Below are 22,838 nucleotides of genomic sequence, written 5' to 3'. Positions count from 1 at the left end.
CATATCAGAGGAAGACTTGATAAAACTCAGAAGAGCTGTGAGAAACACATGCAAAACCTGGAGACCACCTTGCCATGTTGGAGGCCATCAAGAAGGGAGGCGTCTGCTTGAAAATCGTGAGAGAAAGGAGAACAGTTGAGGGAGGGTCTCTTCGGGAGCAATGCCTTGGCTCTATCTGGGCTCTTCCAGAACAGAAACGGAGAACCACTCGCCATGCTTGGGTGTGAACCCAGGACTGTCTTTCTCGCAGCTTCTCGTTTTGAGATGATCGTAGATTAGCATCCAGTTGTAAGAAGTAAAATCGACTCCAGCCTCTCCCCACCGCGTCTCGCCAGCAGTCACACTTTCCAGAGGTGTCGTCTGACAGCACACCCAGGAAGCTGGCACTGCGTCCACGTTTCACGGCTTGGAGAATCTTAGATACGTTGGCATGCTTGAAAACATAGAACTACCTCTGCCTTTTCGAAACAAAGCAACATGAAATGGTGAGAAAGTGAAACAAGGAGAAAAACCCCTTTGTATTGATCCAAAAAAGAAGCCCAGGCCCATGCAAGGAGCGCGTGTTCACCCTGGGCCGAGCACTGTCTCCAGCCAGAAGGGGTGGAGCACTTGCCCAGCCAACCTGAGGCCAAATTCAACTTCCAGTACTGGGGAGGGAGAGGGGGAAAGGAAGAAAGGAAAGGAGGAAGGCAAGTTGTGTGTGTCTTTTTGCCGGTTTATTCATTTGAACAAATACATATAAAGCTACTGCCAATTATTTTCCACCTGTTGGGTAAACAGATGGGAACCCAAATCCTTGTTTGGGGTGGGTCTCCATGTTCCAGGAGGGCCTCCCACCCTCTGCACAGTGTGCATCCCCTCCTCCACCCCGTTGAGCATCTGCTGCCCTGCCCCACCTTCCCAGAGATGGCACCCCCTCTGTGTTCTGGTCCTCCCCAAAGTCTCCTTCACACGCACAGCCCAGCCCCAGCCTCCACTCAGGAGCTGCTGGAAATCCTAACAGGCTCTCCTGGTCCAGCCTTCCCTCCCAATCACCTTCTCAGCCCTCCTCCTTCCCCCGCCTTCCCTCCCCCCCCCACCTGCTCCCACCTGCTCCCACCTTTGCCCACCTGCCTGCAGGCTGGCTCAGGTCTCCTGGAAATGAGCAGAGAATCCAAACTCTTACACATTTAAAAGACCTCCTCTCCGTGAGGGCATAGAGAAAATCCCATTCATTTTCTTGAGGGCTACCTAGTCCTATTGATTGGTTGGATTCAGCTAAGGTCACTCTCCTTGTGAGGAGCAGGTCTGTTCCCGAATTGTTTGCATCTGAAAGCACTCAAGGCCCCTCCAGCGTTCCAACGTGGATTCCCTCAGCAGCAGCCTCCCCCCTGCCTCCCCCCCACCCCACCCCCACCCTGCCCCAATGTGCTTAGTAGTGTCCATATGCTTTGTTGACTTTCTTTTCTTTTGGCTGAAATGAATATCAAAATTTCGCAAATTAGAAAGGCATGTCAACAAGACAATAACAAATAATCAAAAGTTTCCATTGCAAGATTTGGACACATTTTCTTCCTTTTTCCCAGTTCTTTTATCTACTTTAGGGGACACACACACACACACACACACACACACACACACACACACACACAGAGTGTATAGTGGATTTCTTCCATTTACAGTATATTAAGATGTGTTAACTTGGGCTGGGAATGTGGCTTAGTTGTAGAGTGCTTGCCTAGCATACATGAAGCCCTGGGTCAATTCCTTAGTACACATAAACAGAAAACTCCAGAAGTGGTGCTATGGCTCAATTGAGCAAAAGAAGCTCAGGGACAGTGTCCAGACCCTGAGTTCAAGGCCCAAGACTGGCAAAATAAAAAGGTGTATTAACTTTTGGCACATATTATCCCACTAATTTTCAAAAATTGTAAAATTTTACCCACCAATAAAGATGAGTCTATGTGGCTTACCCCACGTCTCCATATACACTAGCCTAAGCTACAAGTTCCAGAAGAAGACTGGGGTCTTGTTCTTCAATTTTGTTTTTCCTTGATTCTATGTAACATTACCTACATTGTTATTTCTTTGCAAGGCAAAGTTTCTTAACTTTTGTTATTACATCTTATAAACTCTTTTAAATCCGTTCTTAATTTTGTTTTGTTGGGGTTAAAGTATTTTTCTTGCCTGTAATTTGCTCTTCATTTTCTTTTTCTTTTTTTTTTTTGGGGGTCCGGTTGTGGGGCCTGAACTCTGGGCCTGGGCACTGTCCCTCAGCTCTTCAACTCAAGGCTAGCGCTCTACCACTTGAGCCACAGCGCCACTTCCGGCTTTTTTCTTTTTGCTTATGTGGTGCTGAGGAATTGAACCCAGGGCCTCAGGCATGCAAGGCAAGCGCTTTACCACTGAGCCACCTTCCCAACCCGCTCTTCATTTTCTTTTAGTTTTGTATAACTCATATTTTGTTGGTGTGTACTCAAATTCATCCATCTTTTCCTTTTCAATACTTGAGGTACCTTCCTTCTACTGGTTGTAAGCGTGGGGAAGTCCTTGCTCTACAAAGAGATCAGGAATTATTTGTGCTTATTTCCTACCCCATCCCCGCGCACTTTTAATTTTCAATAACAGACCTGCAATCAATCTGACATTTATTTTAGTCTATGGTAGTTAGCAGTGGATATTTCCCCATAGTGTCTTGACAAGTGTGTCATCTTTGATTGAGAAATCTTTAATTCCCCCATTCATTAGTGACACCTCCTTTAACGTTTGCTAAACATACACTAACACCCTAACAACGTGCTGTTTCTCGTCTCATGCTGCAATACTCAGAGTTGCTTCTTTTAGACTTGCCAGCAGGCTGTAGTAGTAGAGCAATCCTCCCTCATTTGTTTCCTTTCTTGGAAAAAGTCTGCTTGGCTATTTTTGCCTATTCACTGTTGCAGAGTCATTCGGAAACGCCACTCAAGTTTAAAACACGGAAATCTCCATCCCAATAGGTAGCTGCTCTGTTTGAAAAGAATATTTTTCAACTTATGTTGTAGTTTTATTTATTTGACCCTTTGGAGTTGTTGGAAAGGATAAGCTTAGCTATTCTGTTCTGTGGGAGCATTATGAATGGGATTCTTTTCTGCTATTTTTAAAATTATTAAAGGCTTTGCAACAGTCATGTCTTACTCTGTGTGTCTATAGTGAGTGATTCACATTACTATTTTCTCCTCTTATTTCTACTTTTTGGTAGGTCTCTGCTAGAAAAAAATAAAAGACAAGAGTGAGAGCTGTGGGCACAAGGATCAGGGCAGAGGCCAGGGCAGAGGCTGGCTCTGGGAAGGGGAGGGGTACAGGGAGGAGGCATCTGGGAGGCCCCAAGGTTCTGTCATTTGTCACTGAGCATTCCACAATTCCGTGGGGAAATCTGTGTCTGCGAGTGAGCTGCACTGTCTGCTTCTGTGCACGCCTCCTCCGTATGTGTGTCTGTCTACAATCAGGTTAACACTGCCCTCCCTCCCCCAAAGTGTGTTCAAATGATCATCTTCAGACCTACAGGTGAGACCTCATTTGGAAAGGGGGCCGCTGGACATCTAATTAAGTTAAAGACCCTGGGATTAGGTTAAAGAGCGCTGTGAGCCATCAGTCCATGAACTCGTGCCCTTATGATGAAGAGGGGAAAGGGACACACAGAGTAGCTCACAGAGGATGGAGGCAGAAGACCAGGATAATTTTTTTCAATATCAGAAAAGAATCCCATTCCCATAGAACAGAATAGCAGACCAGGGAACTGCACAATGGCCAGAAATTACCAGAAGCTAGAAGGAGGCCCATAGGACCCCTTTCTAGAGCATATGGAGACCATCAAGCCCTGCTGCTCCCTGGTCCTCAACGACTCGAGAGTGTGGCACAACAAACGTCCACTTGTTTAGGTCGCTGCACTGGTTATGATCTCCATGGCATTCCCAGGTCTGCAGGGCAGACTCTCTCCCAGCCCCTACCTTCTCTTTTGCCCCCCAAGGCCTTGTCCTGTTCCAGCCCACCACCAGGCTCCACACCTGCCATTTTGTGTCCCCACAAGAGCTGGTGACGCATCCCCTCACCCCCTCCAGCTTCCATCTCCTCCCCCTACCTCCAGAACCCTGGGCACTCTTCAGGTCTGCTCCTACCAGCCCTCTTGTATAATGCCAGGCTCTCCCCTAACCGACCTACTTAGGAACACACACACACACACACACACACACACACACACACACACACACACACACACACACTGTGTATTAAGTCAAATGGCCATGCAAGGCCTACAGAGTAGGTCAGGAGCTCATTTGTGCAGAATTACAAGGCAGAGGGTCAGTCCCGAGTCCCCAAATCATTGCACAGGCAGGAGACAAAATGGCGTCTGCTTCCAGAAGAGCTCAGCGTGGCCCCTGGCAGAGCTGTGTCTCTCTTTCAGCCAAGAGAGGGAGGAATCTGTCTCCAGGTATCACTGAGCTACTCAGATTTTCCTCGGGAAGACATGTCTGGAAAGCCTGCATGGGGGAGAGACACCCCGGCTGTACTGGGCCCTCCAGAAGTTGGCTCCAAAGCCAGATTCCCGAGGCTGACTTCAGCCAGCGGCTCGAACCAGGACTGAGATGTTCATGACCAATGCAAGATCCTTCATGGCTCTCCTTGGTCTGGGACCTTCCCAGCCGACACTCTGGGGCTCTTCCTGCCCCGATCCTTCCACACCTTCAGACCCGCCTCTCCCTGCCCCTCTGGGCTTTCCCCTCTGCACACCACAGGCAAGGCCTCCACTAGGCCTCTGGAGGGCCAGTCTTGTCTTCATGTGTGCTTCTCAGAAGCCCCTACACTTTGTGCCAACTTGGCCCCAGTCGATGGAGCTCAGATGATTGTTGTTGTTTTTAAACCTCCGTCATCCTTCAAAATCTCAAACTTCACAAACCCATGGCACCTCGGACAAGAAAGTTTGTTTCTAAAGAGGAAGCCACTGAGAGTCAGCTACGCGTGTCCGGAACACATGGACTCACTCCATCTCCCTGAAAACACAGTTCATTGAAACCCAAACGTCAAAGTTCAACTTCTAAACTAACGTTCCCTAAGGAGATGCCATCTCCAGGTCTTCCTCCACACGCTGTCGGTCCTCGCACTTGGAATGTGCCCTGTGGAGGGGTCAGCCCAGCACCCACCTTGAGCCCGCCCTTCACCAGGGCAACCCTTATCATTCGGAGTCATACCCTGCCCCTGACCAGTAGGGGAATGAAGCAGGCCTCTCCTCGGACCTCTGACAAGCCTGCTCAGGTACCAAGCAAAGGAAAAAGGGGACAAAGCACACTGTGCATTGACTGAAATGTACCCCGAGGAACCAGTACGAACAAAGGAACCGGAAGCTACGTCAGCATGGAGAGGTCCTTTCATCAAAAGGTACCCATTTTATGACAGGATCACAACGTCTGCGAAGACTCTCCAGGGCAGTTGGTTGGTTTTTATATCTCTGGGTAATAGAAAGCTCTGACATAGAAGGAAGGTCTCCCCACATTTCAGCCTTTGAAAATGCACATGCAAAAATGGCCAGGTTCCCAAAGAGTAGCAAAAAGCATCCAGGAATCTGTTTCCTGGCCTGAAATTTGTTCCTAGAAGATGGGTCCCTGCTGTCTTCTACACTGTCTCCTTCCCTTCAATAGTACATGTGTGGATCAAAGCTTACCTGGGGAGAATGATGCTGAGGACTTAACATATTTCTCTTTTCTTTTTCATAGACTAACCATTTGAAGTATTTCCACTAATGAGTGTTTCTTTAAAAATAATGTTATCTAAACAATAGAGCATTCTGCAAAAGAACTTGTGCATTTCCAACAAACCAACGCTTGTGCTTTTTTGAGTTTGGGCTTGGAACCTTGTGCTGTCCCACTTGAGCCACACTCCCAGCCCTTTTGTGTTTTAATTTTCAGGAAGGAGTGTGTGGTTTGACCAGAGTGACCTCAGACCGAGATCCTCTTATCGTTAGTCTCCTGCACCATTAAGTTCTCAGGCATGCACAACCACTCGCAGATCGTTTGCTGAGCTTAGAACTCCCTCACGTTTTGCCTGGACTGTCCGTGAACTACAATCTTGCTGACCTCTGCTCCCTTTGTAGCTGGGATTATAGCTATAAGTCATCTTACATGTCAGTCTTACATCTCCGGTGACAAATTGCAGCTGGCTGAAGTGCTCACATGGCCCCAGTTCTCAGCCATGCACCTGTGAGCTAGCCAGTGAGGGGGAATCTACTCACGGTGATTTCTAGCCCTCCCGCCACTCACAACTCTATCTGCTCTGTAAGAGCCTCCTGCTGGCCACAGTTGGCCACAGCTGGCTAGCTGCCTCCGGGCAGATGTGGCAAGGTCCCTTGTGCGTTGGCTTGCATGGGGCCCCTCTCTAGTCTTGTTGCTAGGCTGCAGTTTTCTGGCAGCAGGAGCCCTGCCTGTTCTTGAGGATTCATTTATTGACTCATTATTTATTAATTCAGGTATTCATTTGGCAAATATTTGTATAGCACTTAATATTCGGGGGTTCTATAGAAACAGAGAAATTAGCTATCAACGTTAAACAGAAAATCCAAACAACCAGCAGTCGGGAAACTCCAGACAGCTGCTGTCCTAAGACTAATATGGAAAAGCCAGAGAAGTGCCAATTAAAACAATGATCAAGTGACATCTCCATCTCACTGTTCGTACTTACTATAAAACTATAAGGCTCAGTGCTGATTAAGATAGGATAATTCAGGCAATTTCTTTTTGCTGTTGTTGTGAGACCAGGACTAGAACTCAGTACCGATGCTTAGCACATGGGCTAGCTTTCTCTCTACCGACTGAGCGACTCTTCCCACTCCAATTTAGGTAATTTCTATCGACTATCAGGAAGCAGGTCTCAATAAAGGGTAGCTGGCTCATTAGGTAGCAGGAATTTGTATCTGTTTCCACTGAAGTTTTCCTTTTTCTTTCAGAGAAAAGAGTCGGACCGTACTTGTTTTCTACTGGTGTGTGACAAATGACTTCCAAGCTAGTGACTGAGACACACTGAAGGCAGTTGTGTTGTCTGGGAGCCTGGAAGGACTCGCCTGGCCCACGTGATCAGGGCAAGCTCAGTGTCTCCTGGCCTGAGCTGAGGTAGCCCTGGGGAACTATCCATGCTCATGCCAGTTTGTGGAAGAGTTCAGTTCCTGTGGCCACAGGATGATGGTAATCAGCTGGGACCTCTCAGAGTCTCCCTCTCACCTTTGTCACCTGGCTGCCTCTGTCTCCAAAGCCAGTATCGATCTCATTTTCCTTTCTGTCCACCTTCAGGAAAAAACAACAAACCTGTGTCTTGCAAGGGCTCAACTAATTGTATCAGTCAGTACCCATGGTTGAAAATGTCATAAACAGAATAAGGGACAAAACACCGAGATTCCTCATGATATATGCACAGTAGTTGTGGCAAAAGATAACAAATCTACTGGCTTCTCTGTAGTTAAAGACATCTCATCTCCAAATCCCTTCTGGCCATGAAGCTAGAAGGACAGCAGCAGGGAGATTTTTAGTCACAGGAAGATATGGAAGAAGTTGATCATGTTTGTGCGTCTCTGTTTTTCTCACTCACTAACTCGGAGAGAAGAACAGGGATGGGAGACTTGGCTGTAGCCCGTAGAGGTTTCCAGGCCCTGCTTTAAACCCTTCTGGCCCCATGCAGTAAGCTGGGGGCTTGGGATACATTCTTGTGCAGTGGCTGGAGGTGTGTGAGGCTCAGACAACACCGACGCGAGGCCATGGTGAAGAGGGGTAGTTGGAGGTGGTGGGCCTTGTGCGGGCGGGCAGAGACCCAAATGGCTGGACAGGCAGTAGGCTGCGGACTCCTCACTTGGGCAGGAGAAGAACTCACTGGCATCGCGCTCTGGGTTACAGCAAATGTCACAGCAGGAAAAGAGAGGAGCTTTTATTGAAGAGTTCTGCAATGATCTCATTCCCAGTTCTCTTTAGATTCCATACCACTCTGCATAGCCCAGCACAGCCCTATATGGGCCTTAAATGCACATGCTTACACAAATGTATGTACACACACATATGTTCACAACTTACACAGACAAAACCTTACACACACATAGGAACACACATACATCCAAACAAGACACACACATACACGGAAACACACGGAGTCTCCAATGTGAAGACATGCTTGCTCACACCTAGACACATATGCTCAAACGCACACGCAAGCACACACCTGACAGATGCTGCCGCCCTCGGTGATGGGCGCTCTGAAGAAAGGAAACTGCCGTAGCCTTGCAGTCCCAGCAACCGGCAGCCACCAGGCCCCGAGAGCTGAGAGTGCCACTTCTTGCTGAGCCAGGGAAAGGGTGGAGGGGCGAGGGAGGCGTCTCTGTTGATACGACATTTGAGTTTTGATCGTAAACCCTTCGTGTGCCTTCCTGGTCTTTTTTCTGCACTCAGCTTCCCTCAGATGCTCCCTTTCTTCCCCAGAGGTCATCGATGGTCTTTGCTGCTGCAGCGTGCCCCTGCCCCTGTGCAGGTACGTGCCAGTGACTCCATCTTGCAGGGACTTGTGATGGCTGTGCATGGCCGGCCTCTGCTCCCAGCCGCCCTGGACCTGCTGTGAAGGAATGAGAATGGGGCTGAGGTGTGAGGGTGAGTGGCTGGGGGGGAGGCAGGCACATCACCACGACTCTGTCTCTTGAACGTCCCAACGTCTCATTTTCATCCTCTACAGGATGATCGTGATGTACTGTAGGGCTGGGAGATGCTACTATTGATGGTACTAAGATGGGGGGCACATGGAGCTTTCTGAATTCTGTCTTATAACTTCATGGAGTCTGTGATGTTCGAAGAAAACAATGTTACCTGCTAGGAAGGCAGCTGCAGGCTCTCCACACTGCCCTGGGTGCTCTGATGAGCTTGTGTTCCTTCCATTGCATTTTTCCCCTTTGCCCTTGGATTTCCTTGAGCTCCTGTCCACAGAGATCTGACCATATTTCCCATAGCTTTTCTTCCTCATCCCTTGAGGAGGCTCACTTTTGAGATCACCACCTGGTACGCATTTGCAAACACAGCTGGGAGGTGAGTGGATCACTTCCAGCTCCAAAGAACCCCAGCACCCACCCAGCAGGGGGAGTCTGGGGCCTTCTGATCCTTCACCAAATATCTCCTGGGTGCTGTGTGTGCTCAAGCGTGGTGTGGGACCTCCTCTGGGAAGGGTTCCTAGAATAGAAAAGTGTGAACTAGACACCGTGTGCTCAAGGGACACAGATGATGAGAAACAAACAAGACTGTAACAGCCAGGAGAGTGTGTGCAGGGATGGAGAGCATGAGGGCTTCGGAAGAGGTGGCCCTGGCTGATTCTGTCAGGAGAGAGGGACGCACACCTACTTACTGCCAATGCTCCTTCAATTTCCTGCTTTATTCCCACCATCACACCTGAGGATCCCTTCCCATGAATCACCACATGACCTGCTTTGCTTTGGCGTTAGACACAGTCAGTGTTTCGAGTAAGTCAACTGAGAAGAACAGTTGAAAGGGATCAGGGTGTGAGCATCGAGGTACATCGGGCGGGCCATCAAACATAAACCTCTCAGCCTCGATCACATCCACAACAACAGCAAACTCCTTCACAGATCCCTTCTCTACCCTTTCCTCTCCTGACTGGGAGAACTGGGAAAGATGTCTTCGTGAGTTTGAAGGGCAGCTTTATTTCAGTGAACCCAAATATCATTAATGCAACTACCAGTGGGCTAGGAATGGCTCAGAAAGTTCTAGATCAGTGGTTGTCAAATTGGCATGTGTATACCAGGTTCCCCTGCACAGCAGATAAGGCCACAAGGGCCAGCCCTGCGTTTCTGACTCTAGTTGTAGGGTAGGGCCCGTGGACGTTGTGCAGGTCCCAACCTTTGAGGACCCTGTGGCTATCGGCCCCCATGAAGGGTGCATCCTGGCTGCCAGCCCCTCTCTTTTCAGCCTCTCCTGTGTAACCCAGACAAGCACTCAGACACGAGAGGAACAGGAACCGGGGCCTGAAATCCATTCCTCATGACAAGATCTACTCTTAGCTACTAAGTCTTAGCCACAATCAACAGCTCTGGGAGGAAGCAGGGGATAGGAGTAAGACCTTCCTGGAGAGTCAGGCGACCTTGGCTTTAGTCTGGACTCTTGCTAGTTGCCTACTGGTTGATTTGGGGAAAGTAATATAGACTCTTAGTTACTCTTTGGTCTTCTCCGTTTAAAAGTCCCTTTGTCACACAAAGTTCTTAATAGGATAAAGGGAAATAAAAGATTAAACATTAACTACTATTTAGTTTCTATTCAGCTATTAGTTCATGTAGCACATCGGAGCACTGGAGAAGTCGATGCTCAAGTCTGAGCTTTGAGACTTGGGAACTGACAGTTCATCGGAGCAAGCACACAGGAAGTGTGGGGTGGGAGCTCTGGACGGGAGCTTGGCGGGTGGATGGCATCCTGGCTGTCAGCCTTTCCTCGTCCAGTGTGAGCTGCAGGGGCTTGCGTGATGGGGTGGGTGTGACAGGGACTCTGAGAGCAGGATCCATGCTCCGCTTCAGGCCGTGGTCATGCTCAGGAGCCCATGGGGAGCTGCTCTGGGACCCGGCATCACCCTGGGCTGTGGCTAGGCCCTCCTACCCACTTCCTGGGCTGGGTGCCAGGCGTTAACCAGGTAGGTGATTGATGCCAGGTTGGCATCCAGCTGGGCATGGTGAATCCATTCTGCTTGGAGCTAAGCTGAGCCCAAGCTTTCCGGCAGTGTGGTCCAGGGCACAAATCAGCTTTGCCACCAAACTATGCAGCACACTCAGACACCACGTCTGTTTCCTGCCCTTGAGCACGGCCTCCGGCCTGAGACCGGCTCTGCCGAGAACAAAGTGACAGCGGCAGTGTGTCACGGAGCACCAGCTTTGGATCCAGTTGTCTTAGGAGGCCTTGGCACTTCTACCCTTTTCTGTTCCGGCCATCACTGTGAAGAAAGGCACCCAGCAGCCCTCTGGTCCTGTGGGGGGGGGGAGAGGTGTGTGGAGCACAGCACCCCAGCCACACTCCCCTGCCAGGCCAATCTGGAGCAGTGACTCTCCCACGACATCCCTGAGTCCATCTGAGGTCCGCCATGTTCAGCACAGGTTATCTCCCAACCCCAGCTCATCTGCTCACCAAGTGGCTGCTATCTTAAGTGACTCAGTTTGGGTCCTGTGTTATACAACAAGTACTAACCAGCATAGAGGGCTGTACTATGTTATATTGGGGAATAAGAAGACAAGCTAATACAAAACATCCACCTGCAAGGAAGGCACACAAAAGCAGCAGCAGTTACAAGATGTGGTAAGAAGAACTTAATAGATGCTGCTATGTCATCTGCTACAGAGGCAGAAAAAAAAGTATAACTGAAAAGGATTTTTCTCAGCAGTGTCTTGAGCTAGTGTGGTGGTAAACACAGGCAATGGAGCAGCTCAGAATTCATTTCCTCCAGAAAACATGCTAAACACATGGCCTATTTGCCCAGTAGCTCTTAAATATATATATATATCCTCTGTACACTCTTTTGGCAGTGTTAGGAATCAAACCCAGCTCTGTGGATCATGCCCCCAGAATTGCTAAAACACTAGGTACATTGCTTTAGCATTGATCCAAACACCTGTCTCAATCTGCCAGCCTTCCCCAGACAGTATCTGTAAGAATCTGCTTACTTACAATTACTACTTGGTACAGGACTAAGGTTGATGTACAAAGCAAAGGAGAGGAGCTTCCGATTTCTAGGTAATGGAGTTTTCCTCCTAATACTGTACTTCAGCGTTGAGACGGGGAATTGTTAGAAGCCATTTGGGGCAGAGAGCAAAGCAAGTCATGGCTTAGGCTGGCATTTGGGAAGGAGGTTAAGCATCCTAAGTGTCAGGTCATGGTGCTCACAGCATCCCCAGAGCAAAGCCTTGTTAACCTGGGGACTGTGCAGCACACCGGGGCTGGCTGTGGGTGACACCCCGGGCTTGGAGGGAGCCCGTGAGAGTCCCTGGGAGCTGATCTGTCATCGCTATGGCTGCCTGGGCAAGGTCACTTCTTGCTCTGAAGGACAAGGGGGAGTGGAGCACTTCATTTGCTAAGTTTAAGCTCTGTGACTTCCTGGGGTGAAGTCTCCGAGTGTTATTATCGTCCAGGGACACAGAGCATGACTCAGGGAACAGCTGATTTCCCCTTTCCTAAAATGAGGAAACCACAGACCAACGCCAGCACAGACGAATTGACGGCATCTTTGTCTGGGTTGTGTGCAAGGATCGGGGGCAAGTAGCAAGTGGCTGAGGCAGCCCAGGCTGACTCAGATTCCTGAGGAAGAAGTGGGAATCTCAGAGCCACAGCAAATGCTCAGGGATGAAACCCCACACGCAGGCTGGAGCCCGAGACCACAATCACGGTTCAGCTGCTGGGGGAACAAATCTGACCCCAGTCATGGGGTTTACCGGCATCACAGGAAGAAGAGGAATGTCTCGTCAGCTTAAAAGAAAACAATGGAAAAAGTGAATTCTACGTGGAATGTCTCTCGTATCACTGGTGCATAGATTTCATGATTAATCATCAGAATAAGGGCTAGATTTTAATGGGGGTTAATGGGACAGCTTCCATATATTACGGCTGCCATGTTACAAAGCAAACAGTGAGAAGTGGTTAGAGGCTGGATTAGTGTTCCAAAGCAACACAATCCCTTACTGCGTGTCCTCTAGCATCGCAATTCTCTTTAAAACTTTTTAAAAAGGAAAGTTGCCAGAAAACACAATTGTTCAGAGCATTGGCCCCCAAACCACCCCACAGTGGTGGTCTTCCACAGCTCTGTGGCCAGCATACCTGGCAGAAACAGGAGGATCTTTGTCCAGGTAGGCCTGGGTAAAAAGCAAGACCCTATTAAACAATGAAGAAAGAGAGAAAGGCCTTGGGTCATGGCTCAAGTGGTAAAAAGCCTACCTAGCAAGCATCTGTCCAGGGTTCAAACCCCAGTATCACCAAAGCAGGGGAAAAAAACATCTTGGGCCACATCTGTGAATGAAACAAAGATCCCGCTTTCACAGACCTTCTACGCAGCGCTCCATGGCAGACGGTATGTAGGATTTTATAAAACAATTTCTCTTAAGTATCTTTAGAAGAGATATTATTTTTATTTCATGCTTGCATATGGTTAGGATATTTAACTTTTTAATTTTTATTCTATTTTATTTTGAACTCTGGGTCTGGGCTCTGTCCCTCAGCTCTTCAGCTCAAGGTGAGCGCTCTAATGCTTGAGCCACAGTGCCACTTCCGGTTTTCTGGTGGTTCATTGGAGATCAGAGTCTCCCACACTTTCCTGCCCAGGCTGGCTTTGAACTGTGATCCTCAGCTCTCAGCCTCCTGAGTAGCTAGGATGACAGGCATGAGCCACCACCACCCCGCCTTGGTTAGGGTATTTTAAATGTGACTAATTTTTAGCTTGAATGCACGATGGGCACAGACATTTGTCTTGTCCATTTGTTTCTTTGCCAAAGTTAAAGTTAGGATCCTGGTGCTGGTGGCTCACACCTGTAATCTTAGCTACTCAGAGGGCTGAGAGCTGAGGACTGCAGTTCAAAGCTAGCCCCAGACAGGACAGTCCTTGAGATTCTTATCTCCAATAAACTACCAAAAAAAAGCCATAAGTGGAGCTGTGGCTCAAGTAGTAGAGTGCTAACCTTGAGCATGAAAGCTCAGTGACCGCACCTAGCTCTGAGTTCAAGCCCTGGGGCTACCACAGGAGGAGGAAGAGGAGGAGGAAGAGGAGGAGGAGGAGGAGGAGGAGGAGGAGGAGGAGGAGGAGGAGGAGGAGGAGGAGGAGGAGGATCAAATTAGGTCCTGTGGAGTGATTCTCGACAGAGTAGTAATAAGAATTTGTCTTCCCAGGGTTCTCTCCAACCTTCTCTGGAATGAGGAGTTTACTCTCTGCAACTGCTTCCATGTTTCTGGGTTGCCAGAGGCCCGGCCATTGAGGGGACCTTTCCTTCCTCCCAAAGTGATTCTCTGCCTTCTTGTTAGAAGATGGCAGCTGAACTGCTATGAAGATGCCTGCCCTTCTCCTCCCTCTCCCCTCTCCCCTCTCCTCTCTCTCCTCCTCTTCTCTTTCCCCTTTGTCTCTTTACCCTCCCTCCCTTCCCCTCCCTTTCTCCTCTTCCCTCTCTTCTTCCTCTCTTCTCCCCACTCCTTTTCCCCTTTCCCTCCTCACCTTTCCTTTATTCTCCTCTCCTCTTCCCCTTTTCCCTTCCCTTTCTTCTCTTCCTCCCCCTCCCACCTCCTTCCTCACTGCTCTTCCTCTTCCCCTCCCCACCATGATGTAAGCTGCTGTAACCGCCTCTGATGTTTTACCAGTTGATTCTTCTGTGATCTGTGAACATCTGCCGCCGTCTGGAACCCGTTTGCCCGCCAGCGCTTGACTTTGTGTTTCCTGAGCTGTCAGCTAAGCCTCATCTCACAGATTCTGAGACACAGCTCCGTATTCCCCGACCAATGTCACCCGTGCTCATGACTGGGATCGTGTCAGTCAGAGTGCAACGCGAGCAGCCGTCCCCCTCCTAACAGACATCTTAGTCACGCTGACTGCGGTACATGGTACCACTCCTTGTTGCTTTAGAAATAAAGCTGATGTTGCCAGGTGAGTGTAAGGTGTTGTTCATTGTTGGCTTTTGTGCATTTGCAGCATTATGACACAGGGACTCCAGGGGACTGGAGGTCACACACTGACCCCCTGGTGTTACAGGAGAGACAACACTCCTGGGGGACCCATTAGCGCTCCATCCTTTAGCAATCTACAGGTCTTCCCAAAACAGTAGTCATTATTGGGGTGTTGGCTGCTTGGGTCTCTCTCAATTGAGTTCTTGATAAACTAATTCTAGTGTCCTGCTGCTCATTGCTGGGATAGGTTTGATGTCCTGAGAGGTCTCCATTAAACCCTCCATGTGAGGATGTGTGTGAAGTACTCTGACTTGGCCGCAGTGCTCTGTGGCTAGGGTGCCTGGAAGCTTCTGCTTGCATTTGTGGCCTCGGAGACTTGTGGCATTCTTTCGAAATATGCCACAATTCTCCCTCTAAAATCTGTTCAATTTGAAATCTAATAATCCTGTTTCTAAAAGTCCTCAAAAAACTAACCAAACAACCCAACAGAAACCCTACATGTCCAAAATTGCTTCTTGGAGATTTTTCATTTAATAATAGCAAAGGAGGGCTTAGGGGTTGTGGCTCCAGTGGTAGACCATGTGCCCAGTAAGCACAAGGCCCTGAGTTCAAACCCTAACACTGCCAAAAAAGGCTTACTAGAGGCATGGCTCACGTGGTAGAGTACCAGCCAAGCAAGCAAGGTGAGCACGAGGCCCTGAGTTCAATAACTGTGTGAGAGAGAGAGAAAGAGAAAGAGAGAGACTTACATCATCAGTGCATCACTGTTAGCTGAAACACTTCAAGTTCATGTATCCTGGGCGGTGACTCACATTCATAATCCGAGCTACTCAGGAGGCAAAGATCTGAAGACCTTGGTTCGTAGCCAACTGGAGCGGGAAAGTCAGCTGGAGGCATGGCTCAAGTGGTAGAGTGCAGCGTGAGCTAGACAGCTGAGCAGAATTGAGAGGCCTTGAGTTCAAGCCCCGAGACCGGTGCGTGCGTGGGCAGACATGTGCGAGCACACACACACACACACACACACATCAATAACGATAACAGTACTTTCCAGACCAGGATCCTTGTCAGCATTCCTTTCCATGCTTTCCACAATGAGGGCTGTGGGTCCTCTGCATGTGACGCCCCCCCCCCCACACACACCAAGACCAGCACCAGGGCACCAGGGCTCCCCAGGCTGTTTCATCCATCTATGAGACGTCACATGTTCTACCTTGTGCCTCCCACCAGTGGGGAGGAAGCAGGGGCTCTTCCTTCACGCAGCAAGCCGTGGTCCTTGCTGGTGACTTGGGGATTGGGACCTGCAAGCCGACACAGAACAGGCAGGTTTCAGTCCCTTCTGTGAATGCACTGGCCTGGGAGAAGGGTACATGTGCATAGGTTGCACTGCACACAGAGCATCAGTTAAGGAGAAGACAGAAAGCGATCTTCCAAGGCACCATCTTTACCTGGCTCCTCTCTGTCCCCTGTCTGTCTCCTGCATCCCTTCCATAGACCACAAGCAAGGTCAAATACAAGGTTACGGTAGGTGAAGATAAAACGTCCTCCCTCGGGATCCCTCCTTCCCATCACACCCAAGGTACCGAGAGAGTGCAGCAGAAGAGTGGTGACAAACGGAGACAGGACGCCCTGGTGAAAAGTGATTGTTGGCTGGGGAGTGCCGATGCACGCCTGTAATCCCAGCAGGATTTCAAGCTCTGGTCCGGTCTTATTGTCAGTTGTGGGGCCTGAACTCTGGGCCTGGGCGCTGTCCCTCAGCTCTTCAGCTCAAGGCGAGCGACCTACCACTTGAGCCACAGCGCCACTTCTGGTTTTCTGAGTGGTTTATTGGAGATAAGAGTCTCAAGGACTTTCCTGCCAGATCTCAGCCTCCTGAGTAGCTAGGATGACAGGCGTGAGCCACTGGCACCTGGCCCAAAAGTGATCATTCTTAATGAAGGTCATCAGCAAAGGCTTTTGGTCTAACATCAACTGATAAAAGCAAATATAAATTCAGGGTACTCTATTTCCTACTAGAAATATGAAAATAGAAAAAAATAATCAGACAATCAACCAAATAGTCTATTAGCAACACATTTGATTGTACTATATTTTTTATTTAAAATATACAATATATTATATATGTATGTGTTTATATATAGTGAATGCGAAACTGACCCCAAGCCCAAACTTCCGCATTCCAGATCCAACCATCACCAAATACAGACCCTGGGGAAGGACAGAGGAAGGAGACTGATTACACAGCAGCTGCGGGAGGCCGTGTTTCAGCCTACCTTTTGCCAACTTCAGGGTGCAAACATGAGCTCTAGGTTTTACAGACAAAGAACTTGGGGCAGAAGGAGAGAGGCATGCATAATTATCAAAGAGTCCTGATCAAGGCCTGGCCTGGCTGGTCTTCATTTCACTCCTAGAGAAGTTGGTCTCGCTGACCACACTGGTCCAGGTAAAATAAGCCACCCTTGCTGTTGGCAGTCTGCCCCAGGGAGGCTCTGCTCTTCCTTAGGGGCAGTTTCAGTCCCACCTCGTAAAGATGTTACGAGTCCACCTTGACCTTCCCGGATTCCAAGCTGATTGCAAAGTGATAGGACAGAGAATGCCTGGGAGCTGAGGCACTCAAGACGGCAGCAGGAACGCCAAGCTGTTCCCCAGCGGTCAGTTAGTTCATGGGCCAGGTCATGTGCATTTCATCAAAAGTGTCTTTGAAGTATCTCCTACACAAGGGAAACATTGCCCTGATACATCCAGTGGAATTCCTGACACCTTTCATCGTTAGGGAAAGCGGTTCCATATCCAGACACACTTTTAGTTCCCCATGGTAGAACATCAGGACTCCTATGACATCTCCAATGTAACACCTGGAAGGGAGGGGAAGGGGCGTGTGGGAATGTGATTAGAAAAGACCAGCTATCCAGAGAGGCCTTTGACCAAAAGGACAGGCACTGGATTATAGAACGGGTATAAAGATGAGATTGGATATAATAATCATGTGTGGTTGTGCTCTATTAGAAGTTCTTATCTGTGAGAGATGAATTAACATGAAAATACACCTGCGAGTTCCTTCAGAAGTATTTTTTTCTCTCTCTCTCTTTTTTTAATCAGTAGTGGGATCTGAACTCTAGGCCTGGGCACTGTCCCTCAGCTTTACAGCTCAAGGCTAGCGCTCTATCACTTGAGCCACAGCGCCACTTCCAGCTTTTTCTGCTTATGTGGTGCTGAGGAATTGAACCCAGGGCCTCATGAATGCAAGGCAAGCACTCTACCACTGAGCCACCTTCCCAGCCCCTGTTGTTGTTTTTTAATAAATGTGAGATTCAGCAAAATGAGACAGGATTAGAAAAAGGACACTCACTGTTGAAGCTGAGGTTGCGTCATCTTTACCTGATTTTCAGTGCTGGGTCTGATCTGGCTTTTTGTGGTGGTAGAGATGGAGCCCAGGGCCTCAGGAACACGAGCCCAGGGCAAGCACTCAACACTGTACTTTTTCATTTCAAAGCATCTTCCAAATTTTCTATAAGTAAGAAATGAATCAATATCATGGATGTAGAAATGAAAATAAACCAATATCTTAATGTGGGGCTCAGAGCATCTTCTTGACATGGCAATGAGGTTTACTGGGTTCCTTTCCTGTCAGCCAGAGCTCATGCTGTTCTTTGGCATGTCAAGCTTTTGGCATTGACACGAATTTGTCTGAATTTGTCTCTACTTTCTTCTTAGGAATTGAGTGCGCCCCTCTTCCTCCTCCTTTCTTCTTCTTTTTCCTTCTTTTTCTGTTTCTTTTTCTTCCTCCTTCTCCTCCTCTGCTCCTCTTCCTCTTCTCCTTCTCTTCATGTCTTCTTCCTCCTTCTCTTCTTCTCTTCTTCCTCCTCCTCCTTTCTTCCTATGAGACAATTTGTTTTCCTTTGCCATACAATCCTGCCATAAATTGCTGGTTCTCCAGACTTTAAAACAACAGACTGTGGAAATGGAAAATGGAAAATCCAAATAAGCCTTTTCTTTGAGAAGCAGCTCATCTTCTCAAATCTTTTGCTATAGTAACAGAAAGCTGACTGGCACATTAAATACAGACCTTTGTTTTAAATACTAGCGCATTGTACAATCAATACATATAAAATAGAGACTTCAAACTCATACTTAACTCTAAAGGGATTTTCATTTTAAAAGATGGGAAAATTGAGTATTTTAAAATTCAGAGTCTATACATATGAATACAGAGCATTTATGTTCCCAGGTAGCATAGAGAACGTAACTTAAATAAGGACAACCTATTTGTTTATCAGTTTCTTGGATACAAAAGCCAAGGGTAAAATACAGATGCTACTCAGTCCCTGAAAAATGAAATCAGAAAGGTTTATCTGTGTTTCTATCTACTAGGAGTTTTCTTGGCTATTGAGCAACAACACCATACAGCATTTTCAGCCCCTGTCCTATATAAAACTGAAATGAAATATAAATGAAAACTTTCAGAATGAATTTTCTAGGAAGTCTCAAAAATGTGTTAGTAGTAATGATGAATCAATATGATTGGCTTCATGGAAGGTTAAAAAGATGCTCTGGGAATTTTGTTTTCTTTTTTTTTGGGGGGGGAGGGTCCGGTCGTGGGGCCTAAACTCTGGGCCTGGGTGCTGTCCGTTAGCTCTTCAGTTCAAGGCTAGCGCTCTACCACTTGAGCCACAGCGTCACCTCCAGCTTTTTTCTTTTTTCTTATGTGGTGCTGAGGAATCGAACCCAGGGCCTAATGCATGCAAGGCAAGTGCTCTACCACTGAGCCACCTTCCCAGCCCAGGAATTTTGTTTTCTAAACATCTGATATAGAATGTGGGCAGAGGCCCGTGAGGCAGGGCTGCCTTCCCTCCCACAATACCCTGCGTCCACTCTGCCCATTGGTCACTGTGCTCTGTCAGGTGGTCCAACTGCCCTATCAGGAAGGGTTCACAGTCCCAGGCCTGTTGTACCATGGTCTAGACACAGAAAAGCCAGTCTTTCTGCTAGGGACCACTCCCAGTTTCAATGCATGAGGGTGTGCTTGAATGTCCAAGAAGCATGTGGCAGGTATCATTTCCAACTTGGCTGGCCAAGTTTCTCTCCTGCTTATTTTCCCCCCAAATATGGAGAACTGTGTTATATATCTTTCTCCTCACCGTGTTGTTGGAAAAACGCTTGACTGTGGCATGGATGAAAACGAGCACCAAAACACCTTGGTTCTCATTGCATGGTTTAGATGCATGCTTGCAGGCTCCTTAATCACTACAGGGACTCAACAGCAGGTGCTCCATGCTTGCTCATCTCAACTCGAGCCCGATGGCTCAATTCATCCACTCCCATCCTCCCATTAAGATGCCTTTGAAAGTACCTGTGCAGTTTCAACTACACCCAAAGCTAAGACGATCCATTAATGCTTGGCCACAATCCAGGAGGGATTTCTGCCAATGGCAGTGCAGATGAGGATAGATTGAGAAATTCATTAGCTGAGGTGCAGTGTGGTTTTTGAAACAGCACCAAGGTTAGACCAGGGAAGCCAGGCTCAAGGAGAACTCAGCAGAGCACTCTAAACACGGTGGGAAGAGACGCGCCTCCTTCTCCTCAGCCAGCTCCAGCCCTCACCATCTGCATGCACTTGTGGCTTCTTCTAGGTAGGAAGATCAAGAGCCGCCCTCACACCAACCAAAACTTTTAATTTAGTAAGTATGGTCAGGGACGCTCCGTCTGGCTCAGGATTTGAGAAGAGCATTAAAAAGCAACAGAAAACATATTTGTAAGTGATAAGCAAAATAGTTAAAAAGAAATAGGTGTCATCGACAAGATTTACCTAAGATGAAAGGACAAAGCAGATTTTACCCACGTGAGCAAAGATGTGCTTAGCACACATGGGTATATATAGCAGGGCTTTAGAAATTGCCATCACTTTGGAAATCAGTAAGGAAGGTCCTTTTAAAAACTAAACATAGATCTATGACAGGAACCTGCTGTACCACTCCTGGGCACACAGCCAAAGGAATGTACTTCAGGGCACCACAGGGATGCCAGCACACCCAAGTTTACAGCAGCATTCCTCACACACTGTGGCACAGCCTAGGTGCCCATCCAAGGAATGGATAAGCTGGTCTGCACATACAATGGGGAACTACTCAGCCATGATGAAGAATGAAATTGCCTCACTTGCAGGAAAATGGATGGAACTGGAGATCATCAAGTTAAGTGAAATAAGGTAGAGTAAGAAAGACAAATCTCTCCTCATCTTCTCTCACACATACAGAATCTAGACCTGAGAGAGAAAAGTGAATGGCAGAATGAACGTTAGGGGCTGAGAACCAGCAGGAGTAAGGGATGTGAGAAAAGAGGTGGAAAGGGATATAGTGAAGTACTTTATGCACATGTACAGAAAGAGAGCAATAAACTCTGCTAAAATTGTTTAAAAGTGAGAGGAAGGAAGATGAAAAAGGTTAGAGAAAGGGGTGAATTTGATCGATGTACCTTACATACATATATGAAAATATCATAATGAAACCCCTTTATACAATCAATATACATCATGAAAAATGTGGTATCAGACAAAATAATACATAAGAAAAATAAACTATTTCCCATTGATAAAGATAAAATCATGATGAAACCAGCAATCCTGAAACCTTTATTAACAAATGAAGTGTCCACTATCAAAATATCCAAGAAGATCAGGAAAAGAGTTATTATAGATTTTAATATACTAAGACAAGGTTTTCTTGGAAGCCAAGGAGGGAATAGAATGTTTTAAGAAACAGAAAATTTAGATGATAAAATTATATGGCCAACTAGGAGATAATCTGAGAACAAATTAAAATCTCAATGCAAAAGAAAATATATATATATACACTTAAGCATCTACAGAAAATTTACCAAAGTGACTCTATGTTTTTGTTAGGACTAATTACATATACAAGAGTGTTTCTGTTTAAATATGTCCATTTATACACTGGCAAATCTTTATCTGCGTGTTCCCCTGAAACTCCTCTCTCCCTTCACTCTTCTCAAACCATTCCCAATGCAATTCTTACAAAATGCACAAGAGCACCTTAAGTTCCAAAAACCGCTAGATTACATAAGATGCATTATGAGCATTGCAATTAAGCTGGAAATTGGTCACTCAGATTTAAGCAGAGTTGCTCACTGGAAGTGTGGCTGGGCCTATAAAATGTAAGCCAAGCAAAATAATAATTTAAAAAATAATTTCCAAACATTAAACACGTTCCTCAGCGACTTGGCTTAGAAAGGGTCTCATTGCCTCCAAATGCTGACAGCTCCCAATCACCATCAGAAACCCTGATACTGAGACCATTCGGTGCCCTCCACCTTCATGGAGATCACATTGCTATTCCCACTCACAAATAGCAATGGTAAGAGCGGGAAACAGCTCGAGTGCAACAATGGAATACCAACAGCATGAACATATGCTCCTTTTTTAAAAGAAATAAACCAACTGCCCACAGTGATGGCTCTGTTAGGTGAAATGGTAGACAGTGACATGTGCTTCCTTTTGCTTTGTGTCATTCTCCAGTTTGGGGTAATGTGCATGTAGCTACATAATAGACAACCATTTTGAGGGAAACTATTTAAAACTACAGTTCAGTCCAGTACATAGCAGCTCGGACTGGGTGGCTGTGACTCAGTCATCAGACCGATCACTGAACCCAGAGCCTGCTCAGGGGTGACCGCAGCAGGTGTGCCCTGCATCTGCCCGTACGGGACCTGCTCAGGTGTGGCTTACGCGTGTATGGCCTGCGCAGGTCCACACGTCCTGTCCGCTCCTCCAGCATCCATCTCCTGCTCACTGTTTGCTGGTGACTTCATTCGTCTGTAACTTTACAGGCTCTTTCCTTCTTAGCAAATCAGACCAAATTAAGCTCTCTCTTCTTCCCCAACTGTCCCCGGACTGAACCCCATTCCTCCTGTGGCACCTCACCACCAATGGCTCTTTCCTCAGGAAATGATCTGGGTGAACTTTTTGGGTGGCTTCCAAGACCACTTCTTTGACAAACCCCGCCTTCTATCTCTGCCTTCCTGCTCTACCCACAAGAATGGCAATGGCAGGGGCATCTCAGAAATCTCCCTGAGGCCTCTGGATGACAGACGTGGGAACAAAAGCCGTGTTGGGGAAATGAAAACCCAGTGGGGCAGGGGAGGAGCCTGGAAACCACAAGCATTTGA

The sequence above is a fragment of the Dipodomys merriami genome, unplaced genomic scaffold (assembly GCF_024711535.1).
Source record: "Dipodomys merriami isolate MVZ:Mamm:240054 unplaced genomic scaffold, mDipMer1.0.p SCAF_1, whole genome shotgun sequence".
Lineage (NCBI taxonomy): Eukaryota > Metazoa > Chordata > Mammalia > Rodentia > Heteromyidae > Dipodomys > Dipodomys merriami.
Note: the sequence above shows the minus strand (reverse complement) of the source record.